Raw genomic sequence first — 18,694 nt, forward strand, 5'->3', positions numbered from 1 at the left:
AGGGGTCTTTGAAGCACTACAGCAGAGCCTGCACACATGCCAACCCCTCCACGAAGCAGAGAGCTATATTGGACCGTGACATGAGTAAGAAATGAACTTGTATTGCTCAAGCCACTTGAGGTGGAGGTTGTTTATTGCAGCAAAAAGCATCTCTAATTTAGAAAGTTATACCTTGAAGTTTGGTGTTACCATGACAAAAACTAAAATATGGGCATTAAGCTAATGCTAGATGTTTGGCAAGGAGACAGAAGCTATAAGGCTGGAAAACCCTATTCTGCTTTTTCAAACATTTGGTGAAAATATCACTAGTGAAAGCTGGGAAGCAGGCATCTGCTCACAGAGCCTGTAGCTCTAGAGGAAAGAATGAACATGATCATGTGTATCAGATGCTACTGCTGTTTTCTGTAGAATATTATAAGAAAGAGATGAACTTAAACGAGAATTGGTAGATTTGTTAACAGAAATGATAGGGAAGAGAGAACCCATAAACTTGAGGCCTTCAAGGAATGCTAGAGACATCTTCTAGGCGCCAAACCATAGGAAATAAGACCCCCAAAATTTGTCTCTGAGAGTCAAAGTTCTACTAAGTTTTAGCCATCATAGCAAAGGTCAGATTCAGGATATAGCCTCTCCAGCCATGTCTGAAGGCCTAAGGTAGCTACCATTAAGTAGAGTCAGACTGGCACACACAGGAAAGAACTTAGGGTATAGTTACTGACACAGAGTTGACTTGAATCACATAGATCAAAAGCCTACTATGCCCTTCTCTTTCCCAGCTTTATGTACATATATATATGTCAATAGAACCTTGTTCGTATTAAAAAAAAAAGCCTACTACGTTTATAAGAAAATTTTATGGCCAAAGAAATCAGGATCCTGAACTGACTTGATATTTAAAATGACTCTCTGGCCCCAATACTTGCATGAGCCAGAAGTAAGTTGTGAATATTGGGCGTCCACCAAGATAGACATACCCACCAATTCTCACATCAAATCTGGTGATGGAGGCTAATAGAAAAGAAAGAACTTCCCAGACAGAGCCTGGAGCCAGGGAACTTTAAAAAAATGGATGAATGTATTCTTCTTATTAGAATTGGAGTCTAATTAAGAAACATCCCTCCCATCCCCCTCACAGCAGGCGTCTTCACATCCTGCCTAGTTATGTTTCATAATTGTTATGGCCCAGTGTCTTCCATTCTTCCTCTATCTAAAAACAAGTTTCTATTATTTTTTTTATTATGCTCCATCATTGCACATTATTGTTATGCATGAGGTTGTGGATTACGTTTTCTTTTAGTTCTTAGGCTGTTGGCCCACACAGAACCACATTTAGGTCTCATGAAGAAGACTGCCTATCACCCAAGTAGTGTCCCTACACTTTGACATGGATCCAGGGACTAAATGGGATTTTGGGTTGCCTTTCTGGAGGGGAAATGAATCTGTCCTATACATGGGAAAAAGAGTAAAACAAGTATGTGATATTCTGAAGAGTGGACTGTAAAAGACAGTGCGAGTACTCACCAGTTTCCATGTTCTCCCCATCTTCCTGAGCAAAGTAAGAGTACATTTTCCACCCTTTTAGCGTGGCCTTCTGACTTATTTTTGGACAATGGAATGTGAGTGGAAGTGATGCATGCCAATTTCTGAGTACGTTTGTACCTCATTCTCTTCTCTCATTTCTGGCTGATGATGAAAATTCCAAAGATTTAAAGGAACTAAATGCAAAAATATAAAAGAAGTCCAGATCTCTGGACAGTTGCTTATATAGAGTGTACTCTGTTGACCTGCACTGGACTTTGAAAAAAAAAAAAAAAATGTGAAGTAAGCCTTTTATTACAATTGTTTACTGAGATGTAGTTTTTTGTTTGTTTGTTTTATACCAGTCAGCTACCTTCACCTGAAGGGTTGAGATGCTGAGTCCTGCAGACAAAATCATTTCCTCCACTTGCAGACCCAAGCCCCACAAGCAATCTGAGTATTTCTGAGTTTTGACTCTAAATATATAACATACTCTTCAGCTCACAAAGATTTTTGCACCACACTCTATCCTTGCTGCTAATGTGTTCTTATAAATAACACTCCCAAGATAATTCTGACCTTTCTTTTTAAACTGGAGATTTGGTAACTATTGACTGGGAACCTACTATGTGCCAGACATTGTAGTAGATGCTGGTGATACAGTGATAAGCAAATCAGATGTGATCCCTCACCGCATATTAATAATGTGTTTGCTTCTGTTGACTCATTTGCCTTTGACTTATATCATCTTGATTTATGTTAGATGCCATCCTAGTCCTGCCTAGAGATGAATTCTAATCTCTAGCTGCTGCCACCCATATTCCAAGGTAATTGGGACATCCATTCAACTATCACAGCTGTGAGTAAAATGTATGAAAAAGCGAAAGGCAATAATGAAACTGGCCACCAAACAATTGCTGGTTTTGTTACTGATTAGAAATTTAATGTCTTTGTCATGTAACTTGGGACAAATAGATGTAGCATTAAAAATGCAAATGCAGTATGAAAATGAAATTCTTCTCAAAGAACAATGAATGACCTTGGCTTCCAACATTTAGAGTTAGGCACAAGTTTTGACAGCATTTTTTCAAGAACACATGTTCCTCTCATTTTCCTGCAGCATTGTCTAAACATGGAAGTTTCCTTGGGTTGGAGAAGTACTTCATTATGGAACAATTAGTCAATTAACTTCATTGCTCCTAGTCTGGCCTATCCTTTGCCATTATGAATGTGTCCCTTCCACTTTGAAATACAGGCTATTTAATTTCTCTGGAAACCTGGTAAAGCTAACATTTTTAACAACATATCTTTAAGGTAGAATCCAAGCTAACCTTGGTCATTCATTAGCAAGGACCTTAAGTAAAATTTATTTTTCAATTAGTCTTTCTAGGCTTCAGATTATTATTTTCCTTCATCATAAAGTCCATGAATATATCAAATCATTAAGGCTTTGGAAAAGAGTTTCCCATTAAGTTTTCCACATTTCAATAATGATAAATTTAAATAAAATATTGCTGAATTAATTGAGGAAGCAAACACACATGACTTGAAGGCTTCATTTTTATTTTACTAAACATCTGATTATGAGAGTTCTGTGCATATATGGTAGAGTACTACTAAATATTTTTATTATAACAGAATTATTGACCTATTAATATTTTAGAATATAAGTACAAAAAAGTTAGGCGTACTTTTTTATAGTAACCAAAGAATCTGGATTTTACTAATAAAAATTCACTTTCTAGATATCTAAAATTGACATTAAATTTTATTTGCTGTACCATGATTACAAGCCTAAAGGTTTTAGAAAATATATTCACTGTTTCTTGTAAGCTTCTTTTAAGAGGCTGATATTAAGAATCATACTTTTTTGTATACCTTGCAGTGCTAGCACAGCACTGCTTTCAAAAATGAACTTAAGAAATATTTACTGAATTCCTTTGACAATCACATTTAAATTTTGCTTTATCTTTTAAATTACAGTAAATTAATAATTTCATTAACCTTGGTAATACACTTGGTGATTAAGTCCCATCCTCTAGCCCACCCCCCTCCCCAAGGGAGCTAAAAATTCTTGTCTTCTCTGTGTTGAGGGTGTTGGGGGAGGGTTGGGGGGGTAATGTTAGGAAGTGATTGTTTCCTGCTCATTGGGGATTTTCTCAATTCAGTGTGTGCTTATAACATTATAATTTTTTAAATTATTTAAAATTATACTAATTTTGCAAAAATAATGATTTTCATTAACCTCATAGTAACGTGAACGTGCATTTCATACAATTGATTTTTTTGCCCCCCCAAATTTCTTACTTCATTAACATATGTATATGCATATATATACAATACATATACAATTGCATGTATATCTATAGTCTCTTATCTTGTCTCAGCTTAACCACTTACAGAGGTTTATTTTTCCTCACGTTATAAGAATTCTGAAAGTAGGAAGCTGTTGGCACTGATTTGATAGCTCAACAAAGTCATCTCCTTGTTCTTTTTATTATTTTGGCCTTTTCCTCAAGATAGCTACTGCAGATTTCTTTCAACTTGATAAGCCTCTGCTTCCTTTACTAGAAAAGCAAAATCATTTCAAGAACACCCCAGTAGTCTTCTTCTAAAATTTCACTAACTGGAACTATTGTTACAAGGCCAAGCCTAGCTGCAAGGGAGGCTGGGGAAATGAGAAATTATTCTTTTAGCTCCTATAGATGCAAGTGGCAAGGGAGAAGGAAACTGAGTGTTTGGCACAAAAGCATTTATAAGTTCTTTATAAAAGGGATTAAACAGTTGATAAAATCTAATAAGTTATTTTAAAGTAGGAAGAGTAATTACATGGATCTACGGTCCAGCATATTTATATTTAATATGAATATCTTATACTAAATATTTGGCTAAAAGTAAAGAAAAGAAGAAGAAAACGACTCCAAGCTCTTATAAAGACAGAAATACAGTATACCTAAACTAGTTTTTATCCTATGCAGTGGGATACATTGTGGAGATATCTATATGTTACACTGAGAAAGATTTGATATAACCTGTGTCTTGCCTCCAAATTTGTGGTAAATTGTTTCTAGTCATTCAAGTAATTATAGTTGCCTGGTGTTATTACAAATTCCACACATTGCCACAGTAAGTAGATTAGTTGCATTTTACAAATGAGATAGATCACACAAGTTGTTAAATTCTGTATCCCTCAAGTCACACAGAAGTTAATAGGAGGGCCAAGATAAGTAATCAGTGCCAGGAAAGGGAACAAGAATAAGACAATGAAAGTTGCCTGAGGGTGATTTAAATTGCTCCTGTTCCTTCTTATGAAAAAGAACAGCCCAAATTGGTGTTTGGTCAGTGATATCAACATGCCCCAGAGGCCAGGACAAATAAAGCTTTATCTGCCTACAGACAAATAAAGCTTTATCTGCCTACAGCTCTGAGAGGTAAAAATGAACACATCCCTAGCTGATTTGCATTCAGTTTTAGTGGCATAGAAAAAAGTGATACACTGTGTATGTGATACACAGTTATCACATACTCCAGGGTTGTATTACAATTGTATTTAATATTGCTTGAAATATGTTGACAATGGGATTGGGTATGGAAATTGTTATAATGAACAGTTTATTATTATGCTCCTGAGTGTTTGTCTTAACAATAAAGTTCTCTGAGAAGAGAACCTGTGTCTGTCAGATTCATTTTACACGGGTGTCCCTCCCACGTGCCACTGCAAGCACAAACATGATTAGCAAATGCTCTTGATAATGTAAGTAAACCAATAAATTTTTCCAGTGAAGAGTTTGTGTACGTATAGGATACATGGATATATCTTAATATGAAAAAAAAAGTGAACTGGTTTGTCAAGAACAGAGCTATTAGATGTATAATTAGATGAATGGTTTCCAATTGCTGAAACTTTATGAATGATAATATTGTGTTCTCACAATTATATGCTAGATAAATATTCTTATATTTTTCTCATTAGTCCTTACTCTTTTCCAGGCTATTAATGAAAATCCATAATTGTTTTTCATTATCCATTCCTCTTGGATATATGTATTTTTTTCTGCCATTTATCCTGTGAGTGTAATTAATGACACATCTCTCCAGAATAATTCTTCTTCCCCAGCTTCCTCATGTAAGTGGTGTTTCAGGAAGTTCTCACCTCAGAAGTTATCAAAATGCTTACATTTGCCAAATCTAGAAACATGTTGCTTTGCTCAACATTTGTAAATGTACATTCACTTAAGCAGCAAATATTTCAAATCAAATGGTCTTACTGTAAGCTAGTCAGTGTGCTAGGGGCTGAGAATACAACAGTGAACAAGACATACCCCCTGATCTCACTCATTGTACATACAAGCAAAAAATGCAACAAAGATAATATATTGTGGTCCACATCAGCAAGGATGCACTGAGTGTTCACACACTGAGGTCACTGAGACACACCTCAAGAGGACTGGAAGATGATGCTTGGTGTGAAAACCGAAGGCTGAGTGAAAGTTCATTGTGTGAAGATGGTGTGGCAAGGTAAGATTGTTTCAGGAAGAAGAACTAGCATATGGAAAGGCCAAGAAGTGAGAAAAATAGGCCAAATTAGAGAACCTGAATGTGTTTAATGTACCTAGAGCTTACAGTGCAAAGAGTGAAAAGGTGAGTCTTGCTTTAGTACTTACTTGTTATGTGATCTTGGGCAAGTTACTTGAGTTGGATAAGTTATTTAAACCCCTGGATCTCCATGTCCTCATTTGTATAGCAGAGATAGTGATATCTTTAATGCAGAGTTGTAAAAATGACAATATGTGTACATAAATTTAATTTACAAAATTAAGTTAAAAACATTAGAGATGTTTTAGGTAAATTACATTACCTAGTGTAAAATACACAGACTAATTTAAGGAAATAGTCCCTCACACCAATGCTCTAAAATCCCTGATGTGTTCCTTCACCATTATGGGTATTCCCTCAAGTCAAAATAAAGCTTCTATGTCAGTGACAAGAGTTTCAGAATAAACCTATTCTTCTCATTAAGAATATTTCATAACAATTTATTTTCAAGTCAGGCCGTGGCTACTTTCTATTAATTAAACGCTGTGTATCAAATCTTATAGCAGAGTGCCCAATAACCTAATTCTTAAACTTCTCACATATTTAATTTACATGTATTTAAATGTATTAGAATATTAACTCCAACAAAACAGTAAAGAAAATTATATAAAATAACATTGTTATTGATTAGAAAAAAGCATGAGTGGTGATTATTTTTTAATCTTAGATCAAGTTTTGATGTAGTCACTTTAACTTTTAAATTCTTAAAAATCTATAATATTTTATTGCAGAAAACACTGGTTTGGCATATTATTTTAATTTCAGTTTGCTGAAATAAATGTATTTACTTTTAATGCAATATAGGGCAATAACATTAGACCAAAATAGGAGTTATTCAAAGACATCATTAAAATATAGATGACACAGAAAAGAATCAAAAGTCAATCCTCGTTATATGAAGATTCTGAATTTATGAAGTTGCCTTTTCAAAAAAATTTTATTTGTAAACTGCAATCCAATACTTGCAGCACTTTTGTGGTCATGTGTGGCCATGTGCATGCACAAAGTGGCAAAGACTTTAGTTGCTCTATGTGCACATTTCCACATGAGGTTGAATAAGGTACTGCTTTGCCTACTTGTTTCATCTTTCATACCTCAAAGTCTTCAGTGTCTTGCTTTTGCATTCTTGTACTTTTTGTTGGTGGTTTTGCTCTTAAAGTGTTCCCCAAGCATGGGAGTGAAGTGCTATGTAGTGTTCCTAAGCACAAGAAGGTTGTTAAGCACCTTATGGAAGAAATACGTTGATAAGCCTTGTTCAGGCATGAGTTATAGTGCTCTTTGGCCATCAGTTCATTGTTAATGAATCAACAAAATATATTAAATAAGGTGCCTTCAAACAGAACACACATAAAACAAGGTTATGTATTCTTCGGTTAATAAAGCCTTGGGACCAGAGGCCTGCAGGAACCTAACTCTGTATCTCTTCTAGGAACAATGATTCGCTAATTCAGTATTAGCAGAACTTTATAAGAACATAATTACCATGAATAACCAAAGTCAATCTCCTGACATATTTCACCTCATAAAATTTTTTAAATGCTACAAATCTAAAATAAGGTCAATACAGTGAAAGGTAAATGACAACCTAGGAAAAATATTTGCAGCACTTAGGACAGCAAAGGGCTAGTATCAATAATATATGAGAAAACAAATAGGAAAAGATGTGAAAATAGAATATATTAAGAGCCAATTGACTTTAATTCTACTTTGGTTAAATTGTAGTTAAAATCATTTGTCACAAATTTGAAAAGTATTAATGAAAAATGTGAAGTAAAAAAAGCTCTTGATGTAAGTGTTTTGTCAATAAAAGTACTAAGTTATTCATTACCTTTTCTCGGAAGAAAATTTAGCCAATATTTATGTACAGTTGCCATAATACTTTTTTTTTTTTTTTTTTTTTTGCGGTACATGGGCCTCTCACTGTTGTGGCCTCTCCCTTTGCGGAGCACAGGCTCCGGACGCACAGGCTCAGCATCCATGGCTCACGGGCCTAGCTGCTCCGTGGCACGTGGGATCTTCCCAGACCGGGGTACGAACCCATGTCCCCTGCATCGGCAGGTGGACTCTCAACCACTGTGCCACCAGGGAAGCCCTGCCATAATACTTTAATTAAATTTGTACCTAGTCTGTATCTTTTCATCATAAAGTTGAATTTCTTGCCTAAGTGTGTTTAATAAGAGCAATGATCTTTCATATAAATATTCAGATTTAATTAAAAATTCAAGAAGTGTTTTTGTGTAACTGTGAGCCTGAAGGTGTCTGTTATAAAAAACTGTATTTGGTAAAATATTCTGTGTAGAAAACTGTGTTTTTCCTTAAATTTCTGAAATATTTTTTCTTTGGAGATTAAATATACTCACCAGTCTTGTAAGAGTTTAACCACTATGTGTCAATTAAACTAGTATACAAGAAATGAATTTCCTTGTTAGATTAGGAACTTTTTTTTAAAGAACTGTCTCTTAAAAATGTGCCAGGTAAAAAATCAAACATATCCCTAATCTAATTACATTAAAATACCAAAAAAAAAAAAGAACCCCAAAGACCTTGTTCATTCTTCCACAGAGGTAAACAGTGAAACAAACAAAATACAAAGAGGCAATTTGCTAAGGCACTTCAAAAGGCCAATAAGCATGTTGAAAAAATCAAAATCACTAGTAATCATGGAAATGGAAAACAAAAATGAGTTACCAGTTCAAGATATCAGACTGGAAAAGATTTAGAAAGAAGGAGGGGAAGAGAAGTAAAGAAAGAAGGAAGATAGACTAAAGGACATGTGCCTGAACCCAGTGACAATCTTGTCATCATTGAAAATGGGGCAACCTGAAATTGTATGCTTCCTGATATGGTATATAACACCACCAATAAAGCATTTTTGTAAAAAAAAAAGAACTTGAATCCCATCAAGCCTTTAGATATAACCACCAGTTTATATGAAGAACAAAAAAAAAAAAAAAAGAGGGAAAAAAGAACAGGTTAAACAGGACCACAATTGATTAGTCAAATCTAGATCATGGAAAATTGTTGAGGAAAAATGATCCTATTTCTTCAACATATAAATTGAAAAAAAAAAGAAAAACAGGAAACCATTACAGAGTTCAATTCTTATCTATTAGAGATACACACTGAAGCACTTATGGGTAAAATGATATATGGATTTTCTTTACAATATTATAGTAAACAAAAAAAATCAGCATAGATGAAACAGAAGCAGTAAAATAATAATCTCTGTTGAAGATGGCTGATGGGATATATTGGGGTTCATTTTAACATTCTTTCTACTTTTTTGTATATTTGAAAAAACCATGGAAAATAATTCTGGAAGGTCGTTTGTAAAACACCAGTGGTACAAGTCCTCATTGCTATATATATTATTTTATATAAACAGTAGGCAAGAATGTTCAGTGTTTATTGTAGCATTGTATAAAAAAAAACTATGAAACAAACTGACTATCCAAAAATGGAGTATTAGTTAAATAAAATACACATATGTCACTCATTAGAAATCATAACTTACAAGAACAATTATTCACTTTGGCTAAAAACAGGGCTTTGAAGTTAAGTAGACAGGTTCAAATCACATCTATGTCACCTACCAGCTGGGCACCATTGTATGTTACCTAACCCATGTAAACCTCAACTTCTTCATCCATAAAATGGTAAGTGTAACAGTACTTATATTAATGAGGTATTTTCAGGGTTAAGTGTTATTAATTTCTGGGTAATGGGACCATTGTTGATTTTTCTTTCCTTACAGTTTTAGGTTTTTCTACTCTCTCTGCCTCTGTCTCTGTCTCTCTCTTTGTATGTATAAATATAAAAAATTAACTCACAATTTTTATAGACTCATAAATTTATCTAACCTTTTGATTTCATATGGTAAAATTTTTTCTTCAGCTAAGAATAGAAAAATGTAAATATTAACATATTGAATTATCCTCTACTATTGTTCTGTCTAATTAATCATCTTTATGAATACATAGAAGTGGGTTAGATTTGAATATTCAGAGGATAAGATATCATGTTATCAGGATGAATGCACAGAATAAAATAAAATTAAATAAATAAATAAAAACAGAATAAAATAAATAAAACAGAATAAAATAAATAAAACAGAATAAAAGTAACATTCGAAGCATTGTAAGAAAACAAGACTGGCCCAAGTTCAAACTGTGAAGCCCACGGTCTCCCTCCATTCTCCTTTCTCTGATTTTACAGATTAGTTCTTTCCCTTCCCAACTAAAAAGCTTAATGTCTTCATGCTGCCTCTGCTAATTGTCAAATATCCTATTATCTTGAAATATTTCCTATGGAGAAATACTAATTTTATAAATATCATGTTGTATTAGACTACATGAACATGTTTTCTGCTATGTATCATTAAGTTAAAGATATATATGGCAACTTAGGGGAAATTACAGTTCGTATTTTAAAGGTATTTGGGGAAGATATTTGGTAGAATATAAGATCTCTGAGGGCAGGGTTCTCACAGATCTTGTTTGCTTCTGTATCTCTACCACCCAACAAAATGTCCAGTATTTTGAAACACTTAACAAATATTTACTAAATGTGTTGAAGAAACTGAAAAGAAATTAAGTTAGGGACTGAATGTGGCAAGGTGACTGTTCTGTCATATTTTTAAAGTTACTTTAAGGGGTTGTGGAAGCTGCCTGGCAGAGCAGGACTCTACCTGAGTGCCTGGCAGAGCCATCGCATCACATGACCACCTCCAGACAGCCGATGGGTGAGGGCAGCAGAGAGTTTCAACTGTGGTCTCAGAAGTCTCAGGCAGCAGGAGATGATGCCACAGTCTTTGGGGTTGAGGGTCATGCCAACAGCTTTGCAGAGCCTTGGAATGTGAGGAGGAGGGCTCTGGCAGAGGCAGGAGCCAAAGCCAAAGATGGCCAAAGAAATGTGCCTTGAAGGGTCCTTTCTAGTTAGTCTTGAAGACACAAAGAAACAAAAGAGAAAAGGAATAAAAACTTGGTAGAAATTGGCAAAAGCCAAGTCATTTGTAGTTGGGCCATGCCAAATGATCACCAGCACTTCTACACTGTTGAAAAATTACCTGGACTATAATAAAATGTTAGTGTTAGAGTTGGGCAATGAAAAATCCAAAATGAGAAAGCCCAAGATATCATCCTAAGGTCAGAAAAGAATGTTACTACCTTGAATGTCAGCTATTTCCTTTGAAAGAAAAATATATTTCAGAACAAAGAGAAGAACCTGCTCAAAACCAGTAGGTATGTCCCTTTAGCATGAACTCCAACAGAAATGATGACTCCATGGACTTATTTGTGAAGGGTTTACCTCAAGTTTCTCTTCAGGAATCTGACTTTCTATAACAAGGAGAATCATTATAAACAGAAGAACCAATACCAGCTACTCCTCAAGACAGACAGATTTGATTTTGAATATTCTAGTTCAGGTGACATAATCTACTGACAATGTCCTTTATGGAACATCCATCCATGGCAGTTTAAAGAGTAGTTTTAACAATTTTGGTGATTTGATACCATGGATGACTTTGAAAGAAGTCATGAATCAGGAACATTTTTTTAATTGGAAAGAATTATACTTGCAGATTCAGCTAGAAAGAATTACTAACATAAAAGAAGTTATTTTCGAGCCTAAATTTGAACAAACTACACCTAACCTTAGAGATTCACATGAAAGAAAAAGATAACAGTAAAGCTAACGTAAAGAGAAAATCAAATTGTGTATTGAGGTATAGAGGGAGGAAAAAAAAAGAAAATTCAACAACAACCAAAAAAATCTGTCCCTAAAAATATTTGGATGGCTCTGTCAGTTTCAGTAATGCTTACAATCTTATTTTGGTATTATGTTACTCCTTTCTGACAAAATAAAATGAGAAATGATTCTAAAAGAGAAGAAAGTAACAATGAGTCTGAAATGAGCACAAGTGAATTACGTCTAGGAGATGACAATGATGACTTTTACTTGCCTTCCAAAACACTTGCCTAGTACATTCAAAATCTTGTCAACTAATAAGACAGGAGCCCCATCACCAGGTCTCCATTAAAAGCACTAAAACATACTGATGAACAAAAGACCAAGGATCCCAAACCAACACAAACTCTTATCAATGCACCACCTGAAACTCTTCAGTCACCTCATCTTATTCTGAAGGATATCACCAATGTCAGTTTGTCTCCTGTAGTGAAAAACCAGAAAATCAAATCTTTTTCCAAAAAAGAATAAAGAAAGCCCAGCCTTGACCTTGCCTAAGTGTAGGTGTGCAGTCAGTGAACTATCAGGCTCTGATTCATTTTGAAACTAAAAAGAGCGGACCTTTTTAGATTTGTGTTTCTTGAAATCTCCCATTTCCAACAATAAAAAAAACACAACTCAAAAAAAAATCAATCAAATATAATGATGCTTTTGTTGGATGGATGTTGTTGAAATTGTTCCACACCCCTCTCCCTCCTTTGCTCAAAGAGAGAATCTGTAAAATAGTATATACCCGGGTCAAACTGCCATGGCCATTTCTTCAAAACTATTCTGAAAATATGACGTTTTACCTTAAGCCTTTAATAAATTTAGGCTGATTTTTTTTCTTTTAAACATAAATAGCTAGAATTAAATACTAAAATAGTGTAGATTTCTTACAGTGCCTAAAACCTTAATTATAATCAAAATATATATTATACTTACGTTATTAGAAACCAATAGGATGTTTTAATTATGTTTTGGCAACTTCGTTTTTTTAAAGTCAGAGATATGATAGTGAGTGATTTTTGAAGATGGATGGAGGAGCTTTTGAAACTCCTTACTACAATATTTGAGTAAAGTAACTCCTTGATATTCAGAGTAGGATACATCCTAAGTTGCTTGTGAACCCCTTATACCACTGTTGTAATTAATTTCTCAAACACAGCTGACCCTTGAACAACATGGGGGTTAATCAGCCTATAATTTATAGTCTACCCTCTTTATCCAGAGTTCCTCCACACCCACAGATTTAACCAACCATGAACAGTGTAGTACTATAGTATTTGCTACTGAAAAATATCAGCATAGAAGTGGACCAGTACAGTTCAAACCCACCTTGTTCAAGGGTCAACTGTAAAGTCTGTTTGAGATCATGACAAGAGAACTGATGGTTTCTTAAGATCAGGGACTAGATAAGTGACTAGATCTGAACGTGCTCTAAAGTACACTATTTAAAGTAATGCCTCAGTAAAATCACAAATGTTAACTGTGTGAATTCCAAGGGTATTTTGTACTTGCTTTATATAAAGTTTTCCATCAACCACATGAGAGGGAATTATTCAGTTCAGAAAGTTTGAGACATATACAGACATATGTATATGTATATATACCTTTCAGTTTTTAAAGCAACTGTAGTTTCTCCCTTTAAAAATAAAATTCTTTATAAGATAAAATAGTAACTTTGATTTTAATTTTCAATTTAATATTTAGGGATTATTACTCTAGGCTTTTGGCTTAGCACTGGGATCATTCTCTACATCCTACATCTTGGCACACTTATTTTTCCAGCCGTAATTCTCAATGAGCCCTATGTTCTAGCAAAGTAAATTTTCATTCTAAATAAATAAATAAGAACTCATGCCCTCCTACTTGTTATGTGTGTTTTTCCATACCACATCTTTACCTTATCTTAGACTACTGAAATCCTTTTCATCTTTCAAGACCCACATTGAATATAACCTTTTCTAGGAACTGTCCTCCAGTACCTAGAGTCAGGGACCAATTGATGTCCCTATCTAAATGGAACTACAGTTATATGGCAACTAAACCATGTATCTCAATTGCAATTATCTGTATACACAATTGCAATTACCCGTATACCCATTCCATCCCCCTAATAGACCTAATGACTTCTAAAGAAGACATTTTGTCCTATTATTTCTGGCATCCTCTACAGCATATAGTCAAGCGCCTTGCACAAAGCAAGTTGTCAATAGCTTTGTTGAATGCATTCTATATATTTAATAGAACAGTCCAGTTCTGTCAGGAAAATCATCTTCACTAAGGTGAGAAGATACCTGCCTAGCCAACCAATCACTCTGATGTCCAATGGGATGCCATATGTCAAAACCAGATTGCTCTCACACATTTACTGAATGACTGATTTTTAATATTTTTCTTACATATACATGATGTGTCTTTTTACCTCATTGGCATAACACCATGAGTAGTAAATAGTTTAATTTTCTTTTACAGAGTAAATACTATTTAATTTGCATTATTTTATCTCTCTAACCCTACCATGGAAGGAAGTTTCTCAGAGCCATCCTAATACGTTACCTCACCTAATGCCAGCAAACCCAGGGGATTGTGATGAAAATGTTGGTAGATTCACATCTACTTATAAAATAATTATAACAAAGTCCATAAAACAATAAAAAGTGATGTTAAGACATCATAGCCCTTCACCCAAACCTAATCTATCATGCATATTATTCTCTTGGGTCCTGCTCTCTGCTAGAGCTAATCCAGTAAACCAAATCACTAAATCAAGTTAAGGTATTAATGAGTTAATGTTTTTCTAGTTCCAAGTAGCATCTTAATCTTAATGGAGGACTTCTGTAACTCATCTGCCTCTCACTAATAGCAACGATTATTTGGGGATTTTACAAGTTGTAAATTATTCTAAAGGGCCAATACAAAATATCCCATTATTTTTTATAGACACTTATTTAAAATGAAAAATGATTTTGTTTTGAAGGGCAAAAATAAAATTGTGGTATTTAGCTCTATGGCCTAGGATCAAATCTGGAATGACTACTAAATAAAATAAAATTAGTAAACTGTATAATTTTTGAGGGGCTTGGAATTTTAGACTTTGAATTTGAAAATAGCATATCTACCTATGTAAAACCCTAGAAATAGCAACATGGAAGTCATAACTTGTCTTCTAAAAAAGTCCCAGATATACACTTTTTCCCCGCAGGTCCAAAGAAAAGGAAAAAACAAATCTTAAAATATTCAAGAACTTGATAAGGCAAAAAAAACCAAAAGCAATTTATAAAGCTGATGTAAATAAATTAAAAATTTTATACTGTTCATATGTTTGAAAAGTGATTCATTTGTTTTCTAACCAAATTTTTGAAAGTTAAATCAAACTAATAAGGATACAGGAAGGAAAAGGCACAAACAGAACAACTACAGGGAGACTGGTTACTGTTCTTCCTAACTTGTCATCCACATCCTGGTATCCCAAAGAATATACAATAAATTTAAATAAACATAATCAGAAATTTGGAGATTATTAAAGACATACTACATAAGAATAAAAGGATTTTAGAGTTGTATGATACAAAACATCTAGGCCCTAGTATCTAAAAAGCAATAAATGAAACCAAAGTTTCTACTTATTTTTTGCTTAAAAATCTGTTTCCATTAGATATTGGAGTGATGCATGTATAAACCAAAGATTGCTAAGGGCTGCCTAAGCTTAAGTGATCAGAATCTAGAAGAGAGGCATAGGACAGGCTGATTTTTCCCTCTGAGCCTCCAGAAGGAATCAATCCTGCTAACACCTTGATTTCAGACTTCTGGTTTCCAAAACTATGAGGGAATATGTTTCTGTTGGTTTAAGTCACCCAGTTTTCAGTAATTTGTTATAGTAGTCCTAGGAAACTAATATAATACAATAGAACAAGGGGGTAAAAATAGTAAAGAAATTCAATAATTTAAAAATTAATTTTAATTTGCTTTACCAAAATCCACTACATTCAAAATTTTCCATTTTCAGGCTTTGTAAAATTCAGATATATAATAAAATATGTATCATAACATCTAGCTATATGCCACTTTTAAGAATCACTAGTCTATTTCAAAGAACATTTACTCTCTTGTAGTTTACTTTGTGTACAGTATTCTAATCATTAAGCATTATGGTCAATCTTGCACTGCTGATTAGAAATATTGCTTTTGTCATTAGTACTATCAAGTAATTATGAAAATGTAAAAACAAATGTACTAGAGTGAATCTATTTGGAGATGGCAAAAAAAAATGCTGTCAAAATTATAACTGAACAGGGAGACAGAAGATCTGGATTCTGTTCCTTGCTCGGGCATTTTAAAGTCATATGGACATGGGACTAACTAAATCTCAATTTCTTTATTTGCAAAGTAAAACTGACAAAATTTGCCCATCTATCTCCTTAAGATTCTTTTTGAAAAAAAATGAAATGTTTTATACATTATTGGGGTTAGATGCTTCAAAGTTTTCTTAAAAGTAATGTTTTATAATCATAAAACTGCAAAGAAAGTATATGTGTGAACCAGTATAAGTACCTTTACAAAACTATACAGCTATCAAAAGCAGCAGCTTCTTCCCGTTGTGGAGCACAGGCTCTGGACGCGCAGGCCCAGCGGCCATGGCTCACGGGCCCAGCTGCTCCGCGGTATGTGGGATCTTCCCGGACCGGGGCACGAACCCGTGTCCCCTGCATCGGCAGGCGGATTCTCAACTACTGCGCCACCAGGGAAGCCCAGCAGCTTCTTGAAAAGAAAAAAATAAATAAATAGCAGCAGCTTCTTCTGAAGGTGAAGAATAAAAATTTGATTAACAATTTTTAAATTTGAATATCATTTGGGCCTCAAATAAATGTATATTCACCTTATTCTTGTTAATAAATGAAAAAAGAAGAAATTAGGAAAAGTTTGGAGCATTACATGATGTTTTTATTTTTTCTTGTTGATCTGGCAAAAGTTTTATATATTGATTTTTTTTAAAGTATTATCTTTAACAATTTGAAGATTATGCTGTTATGCTAAAAATTACTATATTGGCAGGGGAAAAGGGTGTTACCACTATACATATATAGTGGGACTGAACAACTAAGCAAATGGATAGCAAAAGGTGGAAAGTAGATTCTTACTATTGGGATAAGTGGTTACAGAGAAATAAGAAGAGGCAAGTAGAATGATGGATTAGAGTTGGAGAGAGAGTGAACTCATGTTTGGCTTAACATAGATACAGAGAGTTACATATAGGAATATTTTGGGGCATATATATATACACAGGTTAGTATGCACACATATATTTTCTTGTTCTGTCAGCTGAGAGGGCCTGGAGGCAATGACACCCCAGTAGCAATAACACACCTAGTGCCTTGATTTTGGTTTCTAAAACTATTCTTTAATAAAAGATTCCAGAGCTCCTTGAAGAGATGGTTGATTCTAAGACTGGGATAGGAAATATACAAGATGAGCCAGGAGCATCTTGTAGCACCACAAAGTAAGGAAGTGATACAAAACTATGGGTGTGTGTCAAAGGAAATCAGAAATCAAATAATAGAGCATTAATAATGGTTAAAACTGGAGCAATTTGAGCAATAAAATAAAGTTGTATTGGATTATAACCCAAAGTATAAAATAAACATCCATGAGTCACTATTGGTACTTTATCACTGTGCTCTTCCTCCCCAAATCCTATAGCCCCAGCCTAATCATAAGTAAAACATAACACAAGTCTCAATAGAGGGATATTCTAAAAAATATCTGACCAGTATGCCTCAAAACTGTTAAAGTCATCAAAAACAAGGAAAATCTGAAAAATTAACACAGTCAAGAGGAGCCCAGGGAGATATGATGACTGAATGCAATGTCATATCCTGGATGATAGAGACAGAAAAGGACATTAGGTAAAAACTAAGAAAACATGAATAAAGTATGGACTTTAATGAATAACAATGCATCAGTGTTTGCTAATTAATGGTGACAAATGAACCATACTAATGTAAGATAATAAAGGGGAAATTTGGCATGGGGGTATATGGGAACTCCCTGTAACATCTTGTAATTTTTCTATAAATGTAAATATCTGCATTACTTCTAAAAAAGTTTTTTAAAATGATTATAGTCATGGAATTCTACAGAAAGAAGACTATTCCCCCATTCCAATGACTTCACCTTATATGTGAAACTAAGACACATACTTGCTCATGGTCACAAAAGTTATTGAATGAACTAAACTGAAATTTGTACTTAGTTCAATGTATTGTCCTCTGTACTATAATATCAATTTATTACTGAAGACAAATGTAAAATTCATGGTTTTATATTTCTGTTACTTGTTGATGATGCCATTTCAGTAAACCTTTTACACAATTCAGTAATACTTTATATGGTACTAGTTCACAGTAATTTGCTACTAGTAGCTTTAACTAAAAGATACTAAGTAGCACGTATAGAATATCACATTGTACATTTTACTTTTTAAATTAACAGAATGTACTGAATATGACCTTTTCTAAACATGTATGTGCTTTTCTATAATAGGGTGATTCCCTAAGTTGGGTTCAGATGTGTATTTTTGCTTGCCTTACAGTTCTAAACTTGGTCCTTGCAATCACTTTGTGGAGCTCAGCTATCTTGTCCTCCATGACCGTATTTCTAGTTTTTACTCTGTTATACACTTTGCAAGTGTTTAGCAGCCAGTTCCCTTCTTCAGTTCTGTTACTTCTGAGAAGTCTGCTATGTTGTATGAAAGAGAGCACCAAAAACACAGAAGTCTTGGGTTTTGCTACTTTTTACCAACGTAATTTGAAGTAAATCTGTAATCTTCGTGAGCTTTTAAGGATTGTAT

The 18,694-nt window shown here is 34.2% G+C and overlaps 1 protein-coding gene and 1 pseudogene across 5 annotated transcripts in view; one reads left to right on the plus strand and one right to left on the minus strand.

Annotated features, from left to right (window-relative positions):
- Positions 1-18,694, minus strand: part of LRRC7 (leucine rich repeat containing 7) — a 493,673-nt gene that overhangs the window by 431,724 nt on the left and 43,255 nt on the right. The gene's annotated exons all lie outside the window — the stretch shown is intronic.
- Positions 11,012-12,406, plus strand: LOC131765547 (shugoshin 1 pseudogene; annotated as a pseudogene).

The sequence above is a fragment of the Kogia breviceps genome, chromosome 1, assembly GCF_026419965.1.
Source record: "Kogia breviceps isolate mKogBre1 chromosome 1, mKogBre1 haplotype 1, whole genome shotgun sequence".
Lineage (NCBI taxonomy): Eukaryota > Metazoa > Chordata > Mammalia > Artiodactyla > Physeteridae > Kogia > Kogia breviceps.